The sequence below is a fragment of the Copadichromis virginalis genome, linkage group LG6 (assembly GCF_057382275.1).
Source record: "Copadichromis virginalis isolate Kocher_CV1m ecotype Utaka linkage group LG6, C_Virginalis_male_GT1.1, whole genome shotgun sequence".
Classification (NCBI taxonomy): domain Eukaryota; kingdom Metazoa; phylum Chordata; class Actinopteri; order Cichliformes; family Cichlidae; genus Copadichromis; species Copadichromis virginalis.
Window position 1 is genome coordinate 44,060,431 of NC_140623.1, and position 19,853 is coordinate 44,080,283.

Here is a 19,853-nt window from a genome sequence, read left to right on the forward strand (position 1 = left end):
TTTTATTTTTTCATGTCTATTTAAGTGCTATTTATGACAGCATGTTTGCACTGAAGCACCGCAGCAATTTCCTAATGTTGTAAACCTGCTCAACATTTGGCAATAAACCCCTTTCTGATTCTGATTCTGATTCTGACTGGTCAGCTTCTGGAAGGCTGCTGAGGGGCAGCACTCTCTGTACTTGTTGTGAGAGCTGTGTATCATACAGGGAGTGCAGAATTATTAGGCAAATGAGTATTTTGTCATCCTCTTCATGCATGTTGTCTTACTCCAAGCTGTATAGGCTCGAAAGCCTACTACCAATTAAGCATATTAGGTGATGTGCATCTCTGTAATGAGAAGGGGTGTGGTCTAATGACATCAACACCCTATATCAGGTGTGCATAATTATTAGGCAACGTCCTTTCCTTTGGCAAAATGGGTCAAAAGAAGGACTTGACAGGCTCAGAAAAGTAAAAAACAGTGAGATATCTTGCAGAGGGATGCAGCAGTCTCAAAATTGCAAAGCTTCTGAAGCGTGATCATCGAACAATCAAGCGTTTCATTCAAAATAGTCAACAGGGTTGCAAGAAGCGTGTGGAAAAACCAAGGCGCAAAATAACTGCCCATGAACTGAGAAAAGTCAAGCGTGCAGCTGCCAAGATGCCACTTGCCACCAGTTTGGCCATATTTCAGAGCTGCAACATCACTGGAGTGCCCAAAAGCACAAGGTGTGCAATACTCAGAGACATGGCCAAGGTAAGAAAGGCTGAAAGACGACCACCACTGAACAAGACACACAAGCTGAAACGTCAAGACTGGGCCAAGAAATATCTCAGGACTGGTTTTTCTAAGGTTTTATGGACTGATGAAATGAGAGTGAGTCTTGATGGGCCAGATGGATGGGCCCGTGGCTGGATTGGTAAAGGGCAGAGAGCTCCAGTCCGACTCAGACGCCAGCAAGGTGGAGGTGGAGTACTGGTTTGGGCTGGTATCATCAAAGATGAGCTTGTGGGGCCTTTTCGGGTTGAGGATGGAGTCAAGCTCAACTCCCAGTCCTACTGCCAGTTTCTGGAAGACACCTTCTTCAAGCAGTGGTACAGGAAGAAGTCTGCATCCTTCAAGAAAAACATGATTGTCATGCAGGACAATGCTCCATCACACGCGTCCAAGTACTCCACAGCGTGGCTGGCAAGAAAGGGTATAAAAGAAGAAAAACTAATGACATGGCCTCCTTGTTCACCTGATCTGAACCCCATTGAGAACCTGTGGTCCATCATCAAATGTGAGATTTACAAGGAGGGAAAACAGTACACCTCTCTGAACAGTGTCTGGGAGGCTGTGGTTGCTGCTGCACGCAATGTTGATGGTGAACAGATCAAAACACTGACAGGATCCATGGATGGCAGGCTTTTGAGTGTCCTTGCAAAGAAAGGTGGCTATATTGGTCGCTGATTTGTTTTTGTTTTGTTTTTGAATGTCAGAAATGTATATTTGTGAATGTGGAGATGTTATATTGGTGTCACTGGTAAAAATAAATAATTGAAATGGGTATATATTTGTTTTTTGTTAAGTTGCCTAATAATTATGCACAGTAATAGTCACCTGCACACACAGATATCCCCCTAAAATAGCTAAAACTAAAAACAAACTAAAAACTACTTCCAAAAACATTCAGCTTTGATATTAATGAGTTTTTTGGGTTCATTGAGAACATGGTTGTTGTTCAATAATAAAATTATTCCTCAAAAATACAACTTGCCTAATAATTCTGCACTCCCTGTATATAAAAACAGCAATAAGGAACCTGTAGCTGTGAGGTTTACTTATGTGTTTAATACCAGTGTCTGAATATGACAGGAAGTGAGGTCAGGCCCTCGGGTACTTGTCACATCATCAACTCTTCATCAGCTGTCCAGACCTCCATATGTGATTAATGCCGTATTTAAGCAGCTGTTTATTGTGACTGCATCTCTCTGACAGCAGGAGGTGGTGGTGGGTGGAGGCATTTACTCAGTAAACATGGAGCGCCGCCCGGCCCGGAAAGCAAACAGAGCTGCACAATCAGCGTTTCAGGTCAAAGTGATTTCCAAAGCTCACCGACCTCCAACACACTCGAAGCGCTTCATAACTGGGCTTTTATTTTAGAGGGCTCTGCTGTAGTTTCTCTGGTCATTTTTTATAAATGATATTTGGTCCTGAGCTTCTCTGCTCCTTCATCCTGCTCTCAGCTCCTCGTCCTCCTCTGTGGAGAACAGAAGCTCTCAGCTCTAAACTCATAAGTTCTAATATTCAGAGAGACGGTGGATATACACTACCTGTCAAAGGTCTGGACACACCTCACTTATTTTTACGACATTCGACAGCGTTGATACTGAAGACATCAAATATATGAAGCAACATGTATGCAATCATGTAGCAAAGAAAAAACAGATAAATGTGTTCATATTTTAGATTCCACCCTTTGATTTGTCGACAGCGCTGCAAACCCTCGGCCTTCTCCCAGTGAGCTTCATGATGTCGTCACCTGACATGGCTTCACCTCACAGGTGTGCCCGTCAGGGTTCATTGGTGGAGTTGGTACAGCTGACAGCCTGTTTGACAACTGTTAGAATTCATCTTATGGGAGGAACCAATCAGCTAATTAAAGAGAAACAAGAGTCCATCATTACTGTGTGTATAAATCCTGCACTTAACACTATGTTACTCTGTTGGTGTCGGGGACCCGATCCTTTGGGTGGACCAGTTTTTGGCGCAGCGTGTTTTGGGGTTTAAAAGCCACAGAGACCCGGTATTTAGAAAAAATACATCTCTGCTGCTCCGATACTCCTGACACGTACGGGATCACTGCAGGTTTCTCTTAGGCAGCGGTTGTCCTTCTCTCCTGGATCGGCTGGAGCTTTCCCAGCTTTGACAAATGTCTTGACCATCAGTGACTGTTGATCAACGACAATCTGCAATTTTAATGATCAAGAAACTGACCTCACAGCCCATTGTTCACACAGTGGGCTGGTTTCAGTCTTTATTTCCTGTTTATAAGGTTGTAAACCTGCAGTCAGCTGAGACTGAAGGAGTCACCTGACGATGCTGAAACATCCAGATGAACAGAATCAACCTTTTGGGATTTCTGCACCTGGATAACCGCGCATCAACAACCAAGCAAAGGGTGGTGACTCTACAGAATCAAAGTTATTTCACACTTTTTGTTTCCCACGTGTTCATTCATAGTTCTGATGCCTTCAGTGAGAATCATGAAAATAAAGAAAAAAACCATTAAATGAGAGGCTGTGTCCACACTTTAGACTGTAAAAGGTCTGCAGCGCACATAGATTCGATAAATAGACAAATAGATGAGAAGTGAAACAGAAACTCTGAATGCCCCTCAAAGTAAAGCTTTGAGCGTTTTTGTGTCAGAGCCTGTCAGACCTCTCCCTCAGCAGCACTCAGTCACAGTGTGACGGCGCCCTCTGCTGGTTCCTCGCAGCGTCTCAGCTGGACTCAGGCTCGAGTGCCAGACGTGCACCACCTTCTGTTGTCGTTGTGCTGGAAGGTGAAACTCATCTTCATCTTTCTGGGACCCCTGCAAACAGAAACCACCACACCACGCAGACTTTACAATATAGGCACCTTCAAGTGTCTGTTGTCTGTTTTGTGACAAATAGATCGAATTGAAATAAGCCTAATCTTGACAGTAGAGATAGTGTCTGTCTCCTGAATCCAAACTGGAAGCTGGTTCCACAGAAGAGGGGCCTGAAAACTGAAGGCTCTGCCTCCCATTCTACTTTTAAATACTCTAGGAACAACAAGTAGGCCTGCAGAGCGAGAGCGAAGTGCTCTAATAGGGTGATATGGTACTACAAGGTCATTAAGATAAGATGAAGATGCTGAGGCACTGAAATCAATATATAAATCATGATGTCACTGGCTTCCTGTTAATGTTACAGTGCCCGATGTCATTAAGCACCAATGACATCATGGAGAGGACCAGTCAGAGAGTAAATGAGTACATTTACTGTATTACTAATGTACTTGTAGTGAAGTTCTTCTGTTTTATTCTACTTTCATATGTTGGATTCAAATATTTCACTTTTTTTTCTGTCACTTTAATTATTGAAACATGCAGTCAGTTCTTTACTCACCAGGGGCCCACATGTTCAGTCTAGTGTCCTCTGACACTGAGCCATGTGTCAGAGCAGCTCTGAGCCACCGGCATGGTCCTCACAGGTGTCCCTGTAGATATGACTTCACGGAGACACCAACCCTCCTCTTCCTCCTCACTGCACTGTTAGCACTTGGCCCCAACCCTAAAAATATCCTTTTTTTTTTTTTTTTTTTTGCCTGTCCCGTTTGGCTCTTTTGCATCAGAATTGTTGTCTAAAGGCAAAGAAAGATGCCCAACGGATTTACTTTACCAAATTGACCATCCCAGCCTTGCCGTAATGGTCCATTTGATTCACCTTTTATTGTTTATTTTATTTTCACTTAATGAATACGGGACAGACTTGACTGGGGGAAAGAAGGGGAGAAAGAAAGAGGGAAAGAGAAACAGCTGAGAAGAGGGACGGGGGAGAAGGGCAAAAGACAAAAACCAACAGAACGGGCAGAGAAAAAAAAATGCATATATCAATCACCTGGATCACCTGCTGAGAAAGAAAAAAGAAAACAAGCAGAAGAGAACAAGAGTAATAGAATAAACAACATCACAATGATATATGGGAATATGACAGTAAATACTAAATGTTAAACATTATTGTGCAGCACATAAGATCAACAGAACACAGTGTGCTTTGAGGTAGGAGCCAAAAAGGGTGTAGTTTGTGGGTGTGATCACCCGTGTGTACACCTGTGAGCATGGACGTGCTTTCCACGTTTCAGATTTCCAGCTCGTATGAGACGGAGCTCATCAGAAGCTGGCCAAAGGCCACACCTACTCCATCGCGGCGGCCGAGCAGGTGAGGGAGAATCTGTGATCATGTGATCAGATCGACAGCTGGACAGATGCTCACAGGTGTAACGTTCTGCAGGTGCATCACTGTGGTTCTCTGGTGGAGCTGATCCAGATCAGGAACCCCTGGGGTCAGGTGGAGTGGACGGGCGCCTGGAGCGACAGGTGAGTCATGGTGCTCTGAGGTTCTGGAGCATCATCCTTAGCTGTGGTTTCACTGAACTTCCTGTGGTCAGCTCGAAGGAGTGGGACGGCATTCGGGCAGCGGAGAAGAGGCGGCTGGATTGCTGCGCCGAGGACGGCGAGTTCTGGTAGGTGGAGCCTGACGGTAGCGGGTTAAAATGTCTGCAGCTGCTGCAAACTCAGCCCGTCTCTGCCGCCTGCAGGATATTCTATCACGACTTCCTGAGTCACTTCTCCCGCCTCGACATCTGTAACCTGACACGCTGACAAGCAACGAGGTCGGCCGCTGGAACTTTGCTGAGTTTGAGGGCACGTGGTGGGTGGGATCCATCGCCGGCGGCTGCAGGAACTACCCCGGTAGCCCACAGGAAGTGAAGCACTCTGGGTGATGATGTTTGATGTTCATGATGCAGAGCGCTCAGCTAACATGTGCTCCTGTGTCTCCGCAGCCACCTTCTTCATCCAGCTGGACGATGATCCTCACGATGGCGAGGAAGGCTGCACCATCCTCATTGGTCTGATGCAGAAAGATGCTCGAAGGGAGAGGCGCTTCGGACGTGACCTCAACAGCAGCGGCTTCGCCATCTACGAGGTTCAAACGCACCCGGCGCTGAGCTGATCACTTCCTGTTTAGCTTTGCTGTGCATCAACAAAGGTTTGGCGAGTCTCATGCTCTCTGTCGGTGTGCTTCCAGGTGCCCGATCAGGTGAGAACACAGCAGAAGTTCACCGAGTACACGGCTCCTGCGATGACCTCAGCAGGTTAAAGGTCGATGCCTAAGGTGGACCTCATTCGTTAATATCTCCATGGAAACGCCCTAATGAGCATAAAAAACTAGCCCAAAAATCACAGTCACACTCAAACCTCTGTTAGCCAATCAGAATCAGGCTTCTTGACACATTCTGCCAACACCCACACCTGCGCATATAAAGAAACAGGTGGAGGTGCAGAGAGACGCCGAGCATCGCCATAGAAACAAAAAAATACAAGATGGCGCGGCCACGTCCAGACGCCTTCCTGACCGCTCCGCTCCGACTATCTACTTTTCTTGTTTTTTACCTATTTTTTGCTCTGGTTTACATCCCAAAATCCTCTAGTCTTATAGTTTACGACAGCGGATCACTTGTAAACATCGGTGCCAAGGTTGCACATCTAATCTTGGACACTTTTAAACCTGACCCTTCCTGGCCGCCAGAGATTCTACACGGCGCGGAGAACAACAAAGGACGGGCTGCTCATCCGAGGCGCAGAACAAAGAAGCGCCGGGGGAAACGCACTGGTATTAGGAACAGACTGAGACAGCAGGCGCATCGCGCACCACTGCCCAGTATCCTACTGGCCAATGTACAATCCATGGAGAACAAGCTCGATGACCTAAGAGCAAGGGTCACCTTCCAACGTGACATGAGGGACTGCAACATTCTGTGCTTCACGGAGACATGGCTGACCCCCACCGTGCCGGACCAGGCCGTAACTCAGTCGGATTCATTCTTTGTGCTCCGCACGGACAGAACGGCAGAGTCGAACAAAACCAAAGGTGGAGGAGTGTGTTTCATGGTAAACAGAAAGTGGTGTGATGCCAGGAGCATTTCTACTCTCTCCAGCGGCTGCTCGCCACATCTGGAGTTCCTGAGCATTAAGTGCGGCCCTTTCTATCTGCCCCGTGAGTTCACCTCAGTCATCGCCACGGCGGTCTACATCCCACCCCAAGCGGACACAGGTATGGCTTTGTCCGAATTACATGATGTGCTGAGCTCGCTTCAAAACAAGGACCCGGGCGCAGCCCTCATTGTAGCAGGAGACTTTAACAAAGCGAACCTCAGACAAGTCATGCCAAACTTTTACCAGCATGTCTCGTGTCCAACGAGAGGGGATCGGATTTTGGATCACTGCTACACGCCATACAAGCAGGGCTACAAAGCTGTCTCACACCCGGTGTAGTGGAGATATCAAAGATAGGCACGGCTGTGGCACTGATTCAGTCTTTGAGCACTACGGTCACCCCGGTGTGTCGGCCAGAACACCACTTAAGGCCAAATTGCCCAGAGCACGAAAGAAGGAGAGAGCTTGAGGTTCCGTCTGAGGCACTTTATTGTCACCGCTTAATTTCTGGGGCTGTAACACAGCGGGTGTACATAAGTGTGTGTCTGGGTGTGTGTGTGTGTGGTTTCCTACAAAGGAAATAAACAAGGGAAATAACAATAAATAAAGAGAATGGAAAAGTCAAATACTCAAATATAAACATAATACAACATAGTTAACATAATCAAATATAAAGATCAGAAAAATATAATACACTTCAAACTGCTCACACTATGCAACTAAATAGCATTAGTGCGAGGTTAAGCAACCGTCAGTACATGTGAACTACTTCCGGTAGTTATACAAAATAAAAGCGTCCCCCATTATATTCCGCTATAATGCTCTTATTGTGAAGGGCAAGCGGGACGCCATACTTCCGGTTATACTACGTTTGCTATTTTATTAATCCACGTACCTAATTGTTCGCTACAAACTCCGCTACTTCAAAGTAAACAATCACAAGCATCACATACAACATATAGAGAAGGTCTGATAACACAGGAATGACATTATGGACATACGAGCGACCGTACATGCGTCAACAAGCTAAACCGGGGCCAAGCTAACAACATAAGTTAGCATATGAAATGAGGGTGAACTCACGCGTTGCATGCGTGGCCTACCGCTCCAACTATGCACTACATTAGCTCCTAAATGGTAACATACTACAGTACTGACACAACAAAGGCAAAATACGACACAGGTCACTACTTACTTGTCATTTACGCACACCTAACATGCCCCAGGAATCAGTGCACCCCCTCCGGACCAACACTGCTCAGCCGCCATTAAACTGCCCACCTTACTAACCGGATGATGTCACTAGAAGGTGGGCTGGCCCAAACTGACAGAAGATGGAACATTACATGAACTTATATAAACTTATAAACACCAGTAAAACTATTATATGAACTTTGGGGCCTTTTATACAGCCGCCCCCAAATGTATGTAAGACATTTGCTCATCAATAAGGCAACAAAGTTCTAGGGTTGTGGTGAGTTCGACGCAGAGCTGTCCTCATCTTCTCCAGAGGGCAGCGCAGGGAGGACAACTAGTCTGGCAACTGGCCGAGTGTAGACTCTCTCCTTCACCTTCACGTCAGCTGACCTGATGCGTCCATCAGGGCTAGGATGAGTTTTAATCACCCTCCCCACCGGCCAGAGAGCCCTGGGAAGCTGTGGATCAGCGATCATCACCACAGAGTCCTCAGCCAAATCAGCTGCCGTTGTTTGCCACTTCTGGCGAGTCTGCAGACTGGGAATGTACTGACGAATGAAACGTGACCAGAAATGGTCAGCCAAAACCTGGGAGTGCTTCCAGCGACGGCGACTGAGGAGCGCACTCTCTGGGTATACTACCTGAGGTAGCGATCCATCCGGCCGCCCCATCAGAAGAACATTAGGAGTCACCGGATCTGCATCTCTGGCATCGGAAGACACATACCCCAGGGGCTTACTATTGAGTATCCCTTCCACTTCGGTGAGTACAGTGCGAAGCACTTCTTCTGGAACTGACTGAGCACCAACGGTGGCATAGAGGGCATACTTAACCGACCGGATCTCCCTTTCCCATGCTCCCCCAAAGTGTGGGGCACCTGGAGGATTAAAGCGGAAGCTGATCCTCTGGGGTGCTAGAAGCTGTTGTAGTTCCGGGGCCATCTTCAGAAAGGTCTCACGCAGCTCCCTCTCACCTCCCCTGAAGTTGGTCCCCTGGTCTGAAAACAACTTGGCAGGTGTTCCTCTATGGGCGACAAATCGCCGAAGAGCCATCAGGAATGCATCTGCATCAATGGTGTTAAGAACATCCAAGTGGACTGCCCTGGTGGTGAGGCACTTGAATATGATTCCCCATCTCTTCTCAATACGCCGACCAACCTTGACCTCAAACGGCCCGAAGCAGTCCATTCCCGTAGAGTAGAAAGCCGGTTTATATAGACGTAGCCGGGCTGCTGGCAGGTCTGCCATCCTTGGCACTGTAGGTCTAGCTCTCCACCTTTGACAATCAGCACAGAGGTGTTGGTAGCGCCGGACAGCTTCACGCCCTCGCAGAATCCAGTAGGAGCGCCGAAGTTCTGCGAACACCCGCTCCGGGCCAGGATGATGGAGGCGGCAATCAAAGTCTTGGATCAGGAGTTTGGTCACTGGGTGGCTTGGGTCTAAGATAATCGGATGGAGTGTCTCCAGAGCCAAATCTTCAGATCGCCGAAGTCGTCCTCCAACACAAATGAGCTGTCTGGTCTCATCCACTTCGGGTGACAGAGAGAGAAGACGACTGCTCCTGGGAACTGGCTTACCGACTTTCAACAGGTTGTACTCCTCCAGGAAACTATCCATCTGGGCCCTCTGTAGGATCAGCCTCTCCGCCTTGCGATAGTCCTCAACAGTGGGATGACCATCTGGTTGGGCCGCCCCATGTAGCTCCCGCGCTGTAACCTCTAACATCTCACTCCAGGTTTTGTAGCGGCTCAAATCTGAAGTTGGCTGACCTGACGGAGTAGTTGCTGTGGTCCCACAGAACACAGCTTTGCGCAGCTCCGAGGCATCTCCTGCTTGGTCAACCGTGAGATCCTCTGGCCAGGAGTCTGGACTGCGCAGGAGAAAGGATGGTCCTTGGCTCCATCTATTTGGTACAGTGAGCTCCTTCAACTTCTTCCCACGTGTCACATCGTCGGCTGGATTCCTTCCAGAGTCGACGTATCTCCAGGAGTGCCTGTCTGTCAGCTCTTGTATCTCGGCTACACGAGTGCCCACGAAGACCTTAAATCGGCAGGATTCAGACCTCAGCCAGGTCAGCACTGTTGTAGAATCGGACCATAGGACCGTCTGGTCGATTCTAAGGGTGAGCTCCCTTTCCAGCACTTGTGAGAGCTGTGCCCCAGTGAGTGCAGCACAGAGCTCCAATCGGGGCATGGAGTGGAACCGCTTAGGGGCAACCCTGGAACGGGCCACCAAGAATGACAGATGCACTTCACCATTTCTGCCAGTGGTCCGGAGGTAAGCTACTGAGCCATAAGCTTCTTCAGAGGCATCACAAAATATGTGCACCTCTCTCTGACAGCTGAAGGGGTCCACTTCCTTAGGCACATATGGTCGGGGAAGAGTAATTTCAGGTAGAAATTGCAGCTCTTCCTCCCAGGCTGTCCACTGCTGCATAAGCTCCTGAGGTAGGTGTGGGTCATCCCAACCCCTTTGCTTGTCCCAAAGATGGCGGATGATTACCTTCGCTCTGGTTGTGTAGGGTAAGATGAACCCTAGGGGGTCGTACTGGCTGGCCAAGACCTTGTAGATATTGCGCATCGTGGGGACTGCATATGGAACTTGACGATGCTTGTAGCCTAGGACATCTGTGTGGAATAGCCAGCTCAATCCCAGGGTAGATTCTGGGGTATCTACCTTGTTCTGGGCCAGCCATAGTTCCACACTAGCGGAGCAGCTCTCTTGTGGTAAGTGACTGATGACGTCACGTTCATTGCTGGCCCACTGACGTAGGTCAAAACCTGCTGAGGCTAGGATGGCCCGTAACCTGTCGACAAGTTTCCTTGCCTCTTCCACGGTGGGGAAACTCTGAAGGCAGTTGTCCACATAAAAACACCTTTCGACCGAGAGTCTCACGTCATCATCTGGCTGGCTGTTATCCATGACATGACGCTGCAGGGCAAATGTGGCACAGCAGGGGCTACACGTGGTTCCGAACGGGAGCACCCGCCACTCGTAGACTGCTGGAGGGCTCTCGTCGCTGATGTCTCGCCAGACGAATCTGAGCAGGGCACGATCTTCTGGTAAGAGATGAACCTGGTGGAACATGCCTTTAATGTCCCCACTCACTGCAACTGCATGCTCTCTGAAGCGCAATAGGACTCCCAGAAGCGACGCACCTAAGGTGGGCCCAGGCAGCAGGTAGTCGTTCAAGTTCTGTCCTCTGTACTGAAATGAGCAGTTGAAAACCAATCGGTTCTTGCCATTATGGCTCACCATGTGATGAGGGATGTACCACGCCTCCTGACCTTCTGTCACAGGTGTCCCAGAGCCACACTTAATGATGGAGCCAGCCTTGATAAGCTTCTCCATCTCCACTTTGTAGGCCTCAGCTCGTTCTGGGTCTTTGGCCAGCCTTCTCTCTACACCCCGTAGACTTGGCATGACGGCGTCTTTAGTTGCCTGCAGTAGAGGCATCCCCTTCCGGCGAAGCAGTGGGGTGGCATAGCGACGTATGCCTTCAACCTCTATTCGGACAGTTCTGGTCTCCAGAATGCATATGGCCTCTTGGTCTTGCCTTGAACGAGTAACAAGCTTCTCGTTTCGGAATGGAACGATGTCGACCTGCCACAGTTTCTCCACATGTTTCATTAACTCACTGACCTGAGGTGCAACAGAAGTCAGCAAGCACTGCTGCGGTTGGGTAAGCTGGCCAACTATACTTGCTGGCCCTTGTAGCGCCCAACCTAGCCTGGTACGAATAGCAGCAGGCCCTCCTGGAGGTCCCAGCCTGACTGGTTCAACGGGGGTAACCAGATGGGGATGGTCACTGCCAATGAGTAGCAAAGGTTTCACATTTAACAAGGTGTGGATCGGAAGACCAATCAGGTGCTTGTACCTTTCCCTGAGTTGCTCCATGGGATAAGTGTGGCCTGCAAGTCCGATGCGTGCAGCAGTGAAGGCCCCAGCAATCTTGAACCTGGTCCTGGGCCTTGATGGAGAAGAAACAGAGAACGACACTGACTCACCTCTGAGAGTCTGCACGTCCTGCCTAATCGTGCGCAGTGGGACGTCCTCTGCGATCCCTTGCATGCCTAACTTCTCGGCAGCCTCCGGCAGAAGCATTGTCCTCTCTGACCCGTCATCCAGTACAGCATAAGTGCTGATTGTTCGCTTGCCATAATGAATGCAGACTTTGACAATCTTTAGAAGGACTTTGCAGCCTTCAGTGGGTCTGTCTAGATACAGGACGTCGGTTGCTGCCTTCGAGTCACCGCTCACCACCGCTGTTGTTAGCGACCCTTTAGGTGTTCTAACATTGACATCATGCAGTACCTGCAGGTGCTTCCCTTGGCAGAGGCTGCAAGTCTTCCTCAGATTGCACTGGGCTGCCTGGTGTGACCGTGCGCAGCGCCAGCACCTCTTGTTACTCTTTATCCACTCTGTTAGCTGGTCCTTTGTCAACTTGGATACCATTGTGCACTGACTGAGATAGTGCTCTTCCGTGTTACAGAATGGACAGTATGGCTTGTTCTTGCTGGCCACACCACCTGGCCTCAAAGCCTGTGGGTTCGTCATTACCTCCTTTGCACCATGAAGGACTGTGATGGATCTCTTACCCTGGCGCACCTCAGGCCTGGGCCACTGTTTCTCCTTTGTCCCTTTCACTGCTAGCTGCCCTTCAGAGTCTTGGCACCAGGACTCATACTTAAGCCACCCTGCGAGATCTGCCAAGGTATGCATCCTCACACCTTGTTGGAACATGCAGCGGCGGAACTCCGCTCTCTGCTCGGGGGGTAGTTTACTAAGCAGACGAGAAACATGTGAACCACAGTGTAGTTCCACTTCTCCTTCTGGGCCTAGTGTCCTTAACATCCCCACCAGTGACTGTATCTGGAGGGCAAATCTCTCAAATGCCGAGACGTCTCCACGTCTGATGTCAGGTGAGTCCATCATCGCAGCAATACGCCTCAGCACTATCTGATGTGGTTGGCCGAATTTGTCATTGAGGGCCTCCATCGTATCAGTGAAGGGTGTGGCAGAGTTGAGGTAAGCATCGGCTATTAATCTGGCCTCCTCTAAGTGCAGGTGATCAACCAACACTTGATACTTGAACAGCTCAGTCGTGTCCTCAGGTAGAAGATTCCCCAATGCCATCTTAAGCCTAGCAAACTCACTAGGGTCTCGACTGGAGAAGTTGGGGATTGTTGGGCGGGGACCACGGTAAACTGTCTCTGAGGTGATAGGAGTCCTGCCCGGATTCGGTCTGTCCGGCAGTGGCTGTGGAGAGGACAGATTGAACTGCTGCTCAGGGGATGCTGGATTACAGCCATGCTCAGTCTTACTGTCCCCATAGGCGGCGCGCGGATGCTTGGACCCACCCAGTGGGAAACTGCCTGGGCGAGGTGGGAGATGAACCGGCTTGAACCAGGGAGGTGGATTATGGGAGGCTTTATCTGGAAACCTGAGAGCTGGTGGAGGATCTGATGACAGACTCTGTCCTGGGTGGTCCACGACCATATTAGCGGGTGGGATTGCCATTGCCTCTGTCTTAATGGCTGGAAACATACATGCATCTTGGCGATGGGGGTTCAACACTGGTGGGTCACTAGGCAGTGGCGCTTCCTCAATTGGATCTGGCCACGGTGGTGGGGCAGGCCAGTCATCATCCTCCTCAATCTCTGGTGCATCACCCGGTAGCGGTGACTGCATTGACTTACTGGTTTGGAGAGAAGATGGGCCCTGCATGCTCTGGACAGCTTCCACTAACTGTCTCATTTCTGCCCGCAGTGCCTTGAGTTCGACCAGATCTGATGACATACGTTGCTGGCTCTGCTGGATGAGGTGGCGCTCCTGACGGATATCCTCTAACTCTGCACTTACTTCCTTATTTGGATGTGTATAGGGGAGCACGAAGGGTAGAGGAGTAGAGTGATCATAGGCTTGTTCCCCATGCCATCTCTCCGGATACAGCTGGGGGGCTAGCTGATTCTCCTGAATGTGCTGTTGGCTCTGAGCTCCATAGCGCGAGGCCGTCTCATGGAGAATAGCATCCCGCCTCCACTGAGGGCTGGCTAGGTTGCAGCTAAAGGGGGAAGCGAGGGAGGTCATCCTGGCCTTGTCCTCTTGGTGTCTGAGCTCTACATCCTCTCTATATGCATGGCTAATGTAGCCTGGGTACTCCACCTCATAATCTGCGTAGTGCACAGGTGGGCGAGCATGTCGTTTGGGGCGTGCGCCACGAGCCTCGTACTCTGGGCCTGGTTCCATCTCTGAGGCGAACCTAGTGCATCCGGCTCGAAGGACCAATTAATGTAGTGGAGATATCAAAGATAGGCACGGCTGTGGCACTGATTCAGTCTTTGAGCACTACGGTCACCCCGGTGTGTCGGCCAGAACACCACTTAAGGCCAAATTGCCCAGAGCACGAAAGAAGGAGAGAGCTTGAGGTTCCGTCTGAGGCACTTTATTGTCACCGCTTAATTTCTGGGGCTGTAACACAGCGGGTGTACATAAGTGTGTGTCTGGGTGTGTGTGTGTGTGGTTTCCTACAAAGGAAATAAACAAGGGAAATAACAATAAATAAAGAGAATGGAAAAGTCAAATACTCAAATATAAACATAATACAACATAGTTAACATAATCAAATATAAAGATCAGAAAAATATAATACACTTCAAACTGCTCACACTATGCAACTAAATAGCATTAGTGCGAGGTTAAGCAACCGTCAGTACATGTGAACTACTTCCGGTAGTTATACAAAATAAAAGCGTCCCCCATTATATTCCGCTATAATGCTCTTATTGTGAAGGGCAAGCGGGACGCCATACTTCCGGTTATACTACGTTTGCTATTTTATTAATCCACGTACCTAATTGTTCGCTACAAACTCCGCTACTTCAAAGTAAACAATCACAAGCATCACATACAACATATAGAGAAGGTCTGATAACACAGGAATGACATTATGGACATACGAGCGACCGTACATGCGTCAACAAGCTAAACCGGGGCCAAGCTAACAACATAAGTTAGCATATGAAATGAGGGTGAACTCACGCGTTGCATGCGTGGCCTACCGCTCCAACTATGCACTACATTAGCTCCTAAATGGTAACATACTACAGTACTGACACAACAAAGGCAAAATACGACACAGGTCACTACTTACTTGTCATTTACGCACACCTAACATGCCCCAGGAATCAGTGCACCCCCTCCGGACCAACACTGCTCAGCCGCCATTAAACTGCCCACCTTACTAACCGGATGATGTCACTAGAAGGTGGGCTGGCCCAAACTGACAGAAGATGGAACATTACATGAACTTATATAAACTTATAAACACCAGTAAAACTATTATATGAACTTTGGGGCCTTTTATACACCCGGCTTTTGGGAAGTCTGACCACAACGCCATCTTCCTCATCCCCCAGTATAAACAAAGCATACGGACGGAAGACGTGACCACGAGGGAGGTAAAACGGTGGACTGCCCAATCAGAAGCTACGCTACAGGACGCACTCAACGACGTAGACTGGGACATGTTCAGAGCATGCGCAGTCGACATCAACGAGTTTACGGAAGTAGCAGTATGCTTCGTCAATATGCTAGCGGAGGAGATTATCCCCACTGCGAGAGTCACCACATTCCCAAACCAGAAACCGTGGATGGACAGATCGATCCGCACTGCAGTAAACGCCAGGACCGCCTCCTACAACGCGGGTCTCGCCACTGGCGATATGAGCGCCTACAAAGCGTCCTCATATGGCGTGCGGCGCGCGGTGAGAGATGCCAAATGCCGGTACCGGGAACGTGTGGAGTCCCGCTTCCACAATGTACATTTCAATTCCTTTAATTTTAAATATGTTTATATTGTCTATCCTGTAAAATAGTCAGATGTCTATTCATATTAATGTACAGAATTCACCTGCTTGCTGCTACTACTGCACATTCACCCAGTGTATATACTATATATATATAATGTTCTTCCTCTACACCCCCCCCCCCCCCCAATTTCTTTGCACATGTCGAGGAGCGTGTCAGGTTACATTTCACTGTGTGTTATACTTGTATAACTATGAATGTGACAAATAAAGAACCTTGAACCTTGAACTTGAACTTGAACCAGGGCGACACACGGAGTATGTGGCACGGACTACGCACCATTACGGACTACAAAGCCAGGGACACTGCGCTGATCAACGCTGACTCTGCATTCACCAACGAGCTGAATCGGTTCTACGCCCGTTTCGAGGTTAGCCAGGCGGCTAATGCTAACTACCGCCTGACTACCGAGGACAGTGACGTCATCAGCGAGAGACCGGTGACCAGCATCGCGGAGCATGACGTCCGAGCGGCACTGAGGAGAGTGAACACAAGGAAAGCGGCGGGGCCAGACGGCATCACCGGCCGTCTGCTGCGCTGCTGTGCTGACCAGCTAGCAGGTGTGTTCACTTACATCTTCAACGAGTCCCTGGCGAAGTCTGTGGTCCCCACATGCTTCAAAAGATCCACCATCATCCCTGTGCCCAAGAACAGCAAACCCTCATCCCTGAACGATTACCGGCCAGTTGCACTGACCTCGGTAGTAATGAAGGTGTTTGAGAGGCTGCTGAAGAACATCATCTCCTCCTCCATCCCAGACACCACAGATCCGCTGCAGTTCGCCTACAGATCCAACAGATCCACAGAGGATGCCATCGCCCACGTCCTACACACCACCCTCAGCCACGTGGACAAGAAACAGGGTAACTATGTGCGAATGCTGTTTGTTGATTACAGTTCAGCGTTTAACACAATAGTGCCCTGCAGACTGTTCACAAAGCTGAGGGATCTGGGACTTAACAGCCGTCTGTGTGCATGGGTGTTGGACTTCCTCACTGGCAGAACTCAGGTGGTGATGGTGGGCAGGTGCTTCTCCAACAGCATCACCATCAACACAGGAGCACCTCAGGGATGTGTCCTCTCGCCACTGCTCTACTCCCTCTACACTTCAGACTGTGTGGCCACCCATGGCTCCAACACCATTGTGAAGTTTGCTGACGACACAGTGGTGTTGGGTGCCATCTCCAACAACGATGAGGCGGCCTACATGGATGAAGTGAAGAATCTGGCATCGTGGTGCCAGGACAACCACCTCCAGCTGAACGTCAGCAAGACCAAGGAGCTGGTGGTGGACTTCAGAAGGGGTCAGCACAGAGACTACAGGCCCATCATCATCAATGGAGCTCCAGTGGAGAGGGTGCAGTCCTTCAAGTATCTTGGTGTCCACATCTCCTCAGACCTGACATGGGCTGCCCACATTCAGGTCCAGACCAAAAAGGCTAGGCAGCGCCTGTATCACCTATGACAACTGAGGAAGTTCAGGGTCTCTCCAAAGATCCTCAGGATTTTCTATACAGGCGCTGTGGAGAGCATCCTCACACAGAACATGACATTGTGGTTTGGGAACAGCTGTGTGAAGGACCAAAAAGCTCTCCAGAGAGTGATCCGTACAGCAGAACGCTGCTGCAGGATTGCTCTCCCCCCGCTTCAGGACACCTACACCAGGAGATGCCGGACTAGAGCAGCGCAGATACTGAAGGACCCGTCCCATCCTGGCAACAAACTGTTCCAACTTCTGCAATCTGGTAGAAGGTTCCGCATCTTCTGGGCAAGGACAGAGAGACTCAAGAGGAGCTTCTATCCCCAAGCCATCTGGGCCCTAAACACACACACCCGCCCTCTCACATCATCTATAACTGACTGAGTCAGGACTCTTCCAGACACTCTAAACCAAGGCACAATGTACATTTCAATTCCTTTAACTTTAAATATGTTTATATTGTCTATCCTGTAAAATAGTCAGATATCTATTCATATTAATGTACAGAATTCACCTGCTTGCTGCTACTACTGCACATTCACCCAGTGTATATACTATATATATATATATATATATATATATATATATATATATATATATATATATATATATATATATATATATATATATATAATGTTCTTCCTCTACACCCCCCCCCCAATTTTTGCACATGTCGAGGAGCGTGTCAGGCTACATTTCACTGTGTGTTATACTTGTATAACTATGCATGTGACAAATAAAGAACCTTGAACCTTGAACCTTGAAATGAACCACCTGCTAGTTAACGAGAGACACCTGGAATAGCTAACTGAAGGCCGGACGGTCCTGATCCCCAAGGACCCCAAGAAGGGACCGGTCCCCTCCAACTACCGACCAATAACCTGCCTCAGTACTACATGGAAGCTCCTGTCAGGCATCATATCGGCTAAGATGAACAGGCACATGGGTCAATACATGAGCGGGACACAGAAAGGAATTGGCAAGAATACCAGAGGCGCAAAACACCAGCTACTGGTAGACAGAACAATCAGCCGAGACTGCAAGACCAGACTGACCAACCTGTGCACTGCCTGGATTGATTACAAGAAGGCCTATGACTCAATGCCCCACAGCTGGATACTGGAATGCCTAGAATTGTACAAGATCAATGGGACCCTAAGAGCCTTCATCAGGAACTCAATGGGGATGTGGCGTACAACACTAGAGGCCAACTCCAAGCCCATAGCACAAGTCACCATCAAGTGCGGGATCTACCAAGGAGATGCTCTGTCCCCACTGCTGTTCTGCATAGGCCTGAACCCCCTCAGTGAGATCATTAACAAGACTGGCTACGGATACCGACTACGGAACGGAGCAGTTGTCAGCCACCTCCTGTACATGGATGACCTCAAGCTTTATGCCAAGAGTGAACGAGACATCGATTCACTGATCCACACTACCAGGCTATACAGCAATGACATTGGAATGTCGTTCGGACTGGAGAAGTGTAGTTGGATGGTAACAAAGAGAGGGAAGGTAGTCAGAACTGAGGGGATTGAACTACCAGAAGGCAACATTGCAGACATAGAGGACAGTTACAAGTACCTGGGGATCCCGCAGACGAATGGGAACCATGAAGAGGCCGCTAGAAAAGCTGCAACCACCAAGTACCTGCAGAGGGTCAGGCAAGTCCTGAGGAGTCAGCTGAATGGTAAGAACAAGATCCGGGCCATCAACACGTACGCCCTGCCCGTGATCAGGTACCCTGCTGGGGTAATAGGCTGGCCAAAGGAGGAGATAGAAGCCACTGACATAAAGACAAGAAAGCTCCTTACCATGCATGGAGGGTTTCACCCCAAGTCCAGCACCCTGAGGCTGTACGCTAAGCGGAAGGAAGGGGGCCGGGGACTGGTGAGTGTCAGCACCACAGTCCAGGATGAGACAACGAACATCCAAGAATACATTGGGAAGATGGCCCCAACTGACCGAGTGCTCAGTGAATACCTCAGGCAGCAGAAACCCAAGAAAGAGGAGGGAGACGAGGAACCATCATGGAAGGACAGGCCCCTGCACGGTATGTACCACCGGCAGATAGAGGAGGTGGCTGATATCCAGAAATCCTACCAGTGGCTGGACAAAGCTGGACTGAAAGACAGCACAGAGGCACTAATCATGGCAGCACAAGAACAAGCTCTGAGTACAAGATCCATAGAGGCTGGGGTCTATCACACCAGGCAAGACCCCAGGTGCAGGCTGTGTAAAGATGCCCCAGAGACAATCCAGCACATAACAGCAGGGTGCAAGATGCTAGCAGGCAAGGCATACATGGAACGCCATAACCAAGTGGCCGGCATAGTGTACAGGAACATCTGTGCCGAGTATAACCTGGAAGTCCCGAGGTCAAAATGGGAGATGCCCCCAAGGGTGGTGGAGAATGACCGAGCTAAGATCCTGTGGGACTTCCAGATACAGACGGACAAAATGGTGGTGGCTAACCAACCGGACATAGTGGTGGTAGACAAACAGAAGAAGACGGCCGTAGTGATCGATGTAGCGGTTCCGAATGACAGCAATATCAGGAAGAAGGAACACGAGAAGCTGGAGAAATACCAAGGGCTCA

The 19,853-nt window shown here is 49.3% G+C and overlaps 1 pseudogene; it reads left to right on the forward strand.

Annotated features, from left to right (window-relative positions):
• The window catches only part of LOC146708653 (calpain-1 catalytic subunit-like), a 46,333-nt pseudogene that overhangs the window by 3,581 nt on the left and 22,899 nt on the right, over positions 1–19,853 (forward strand).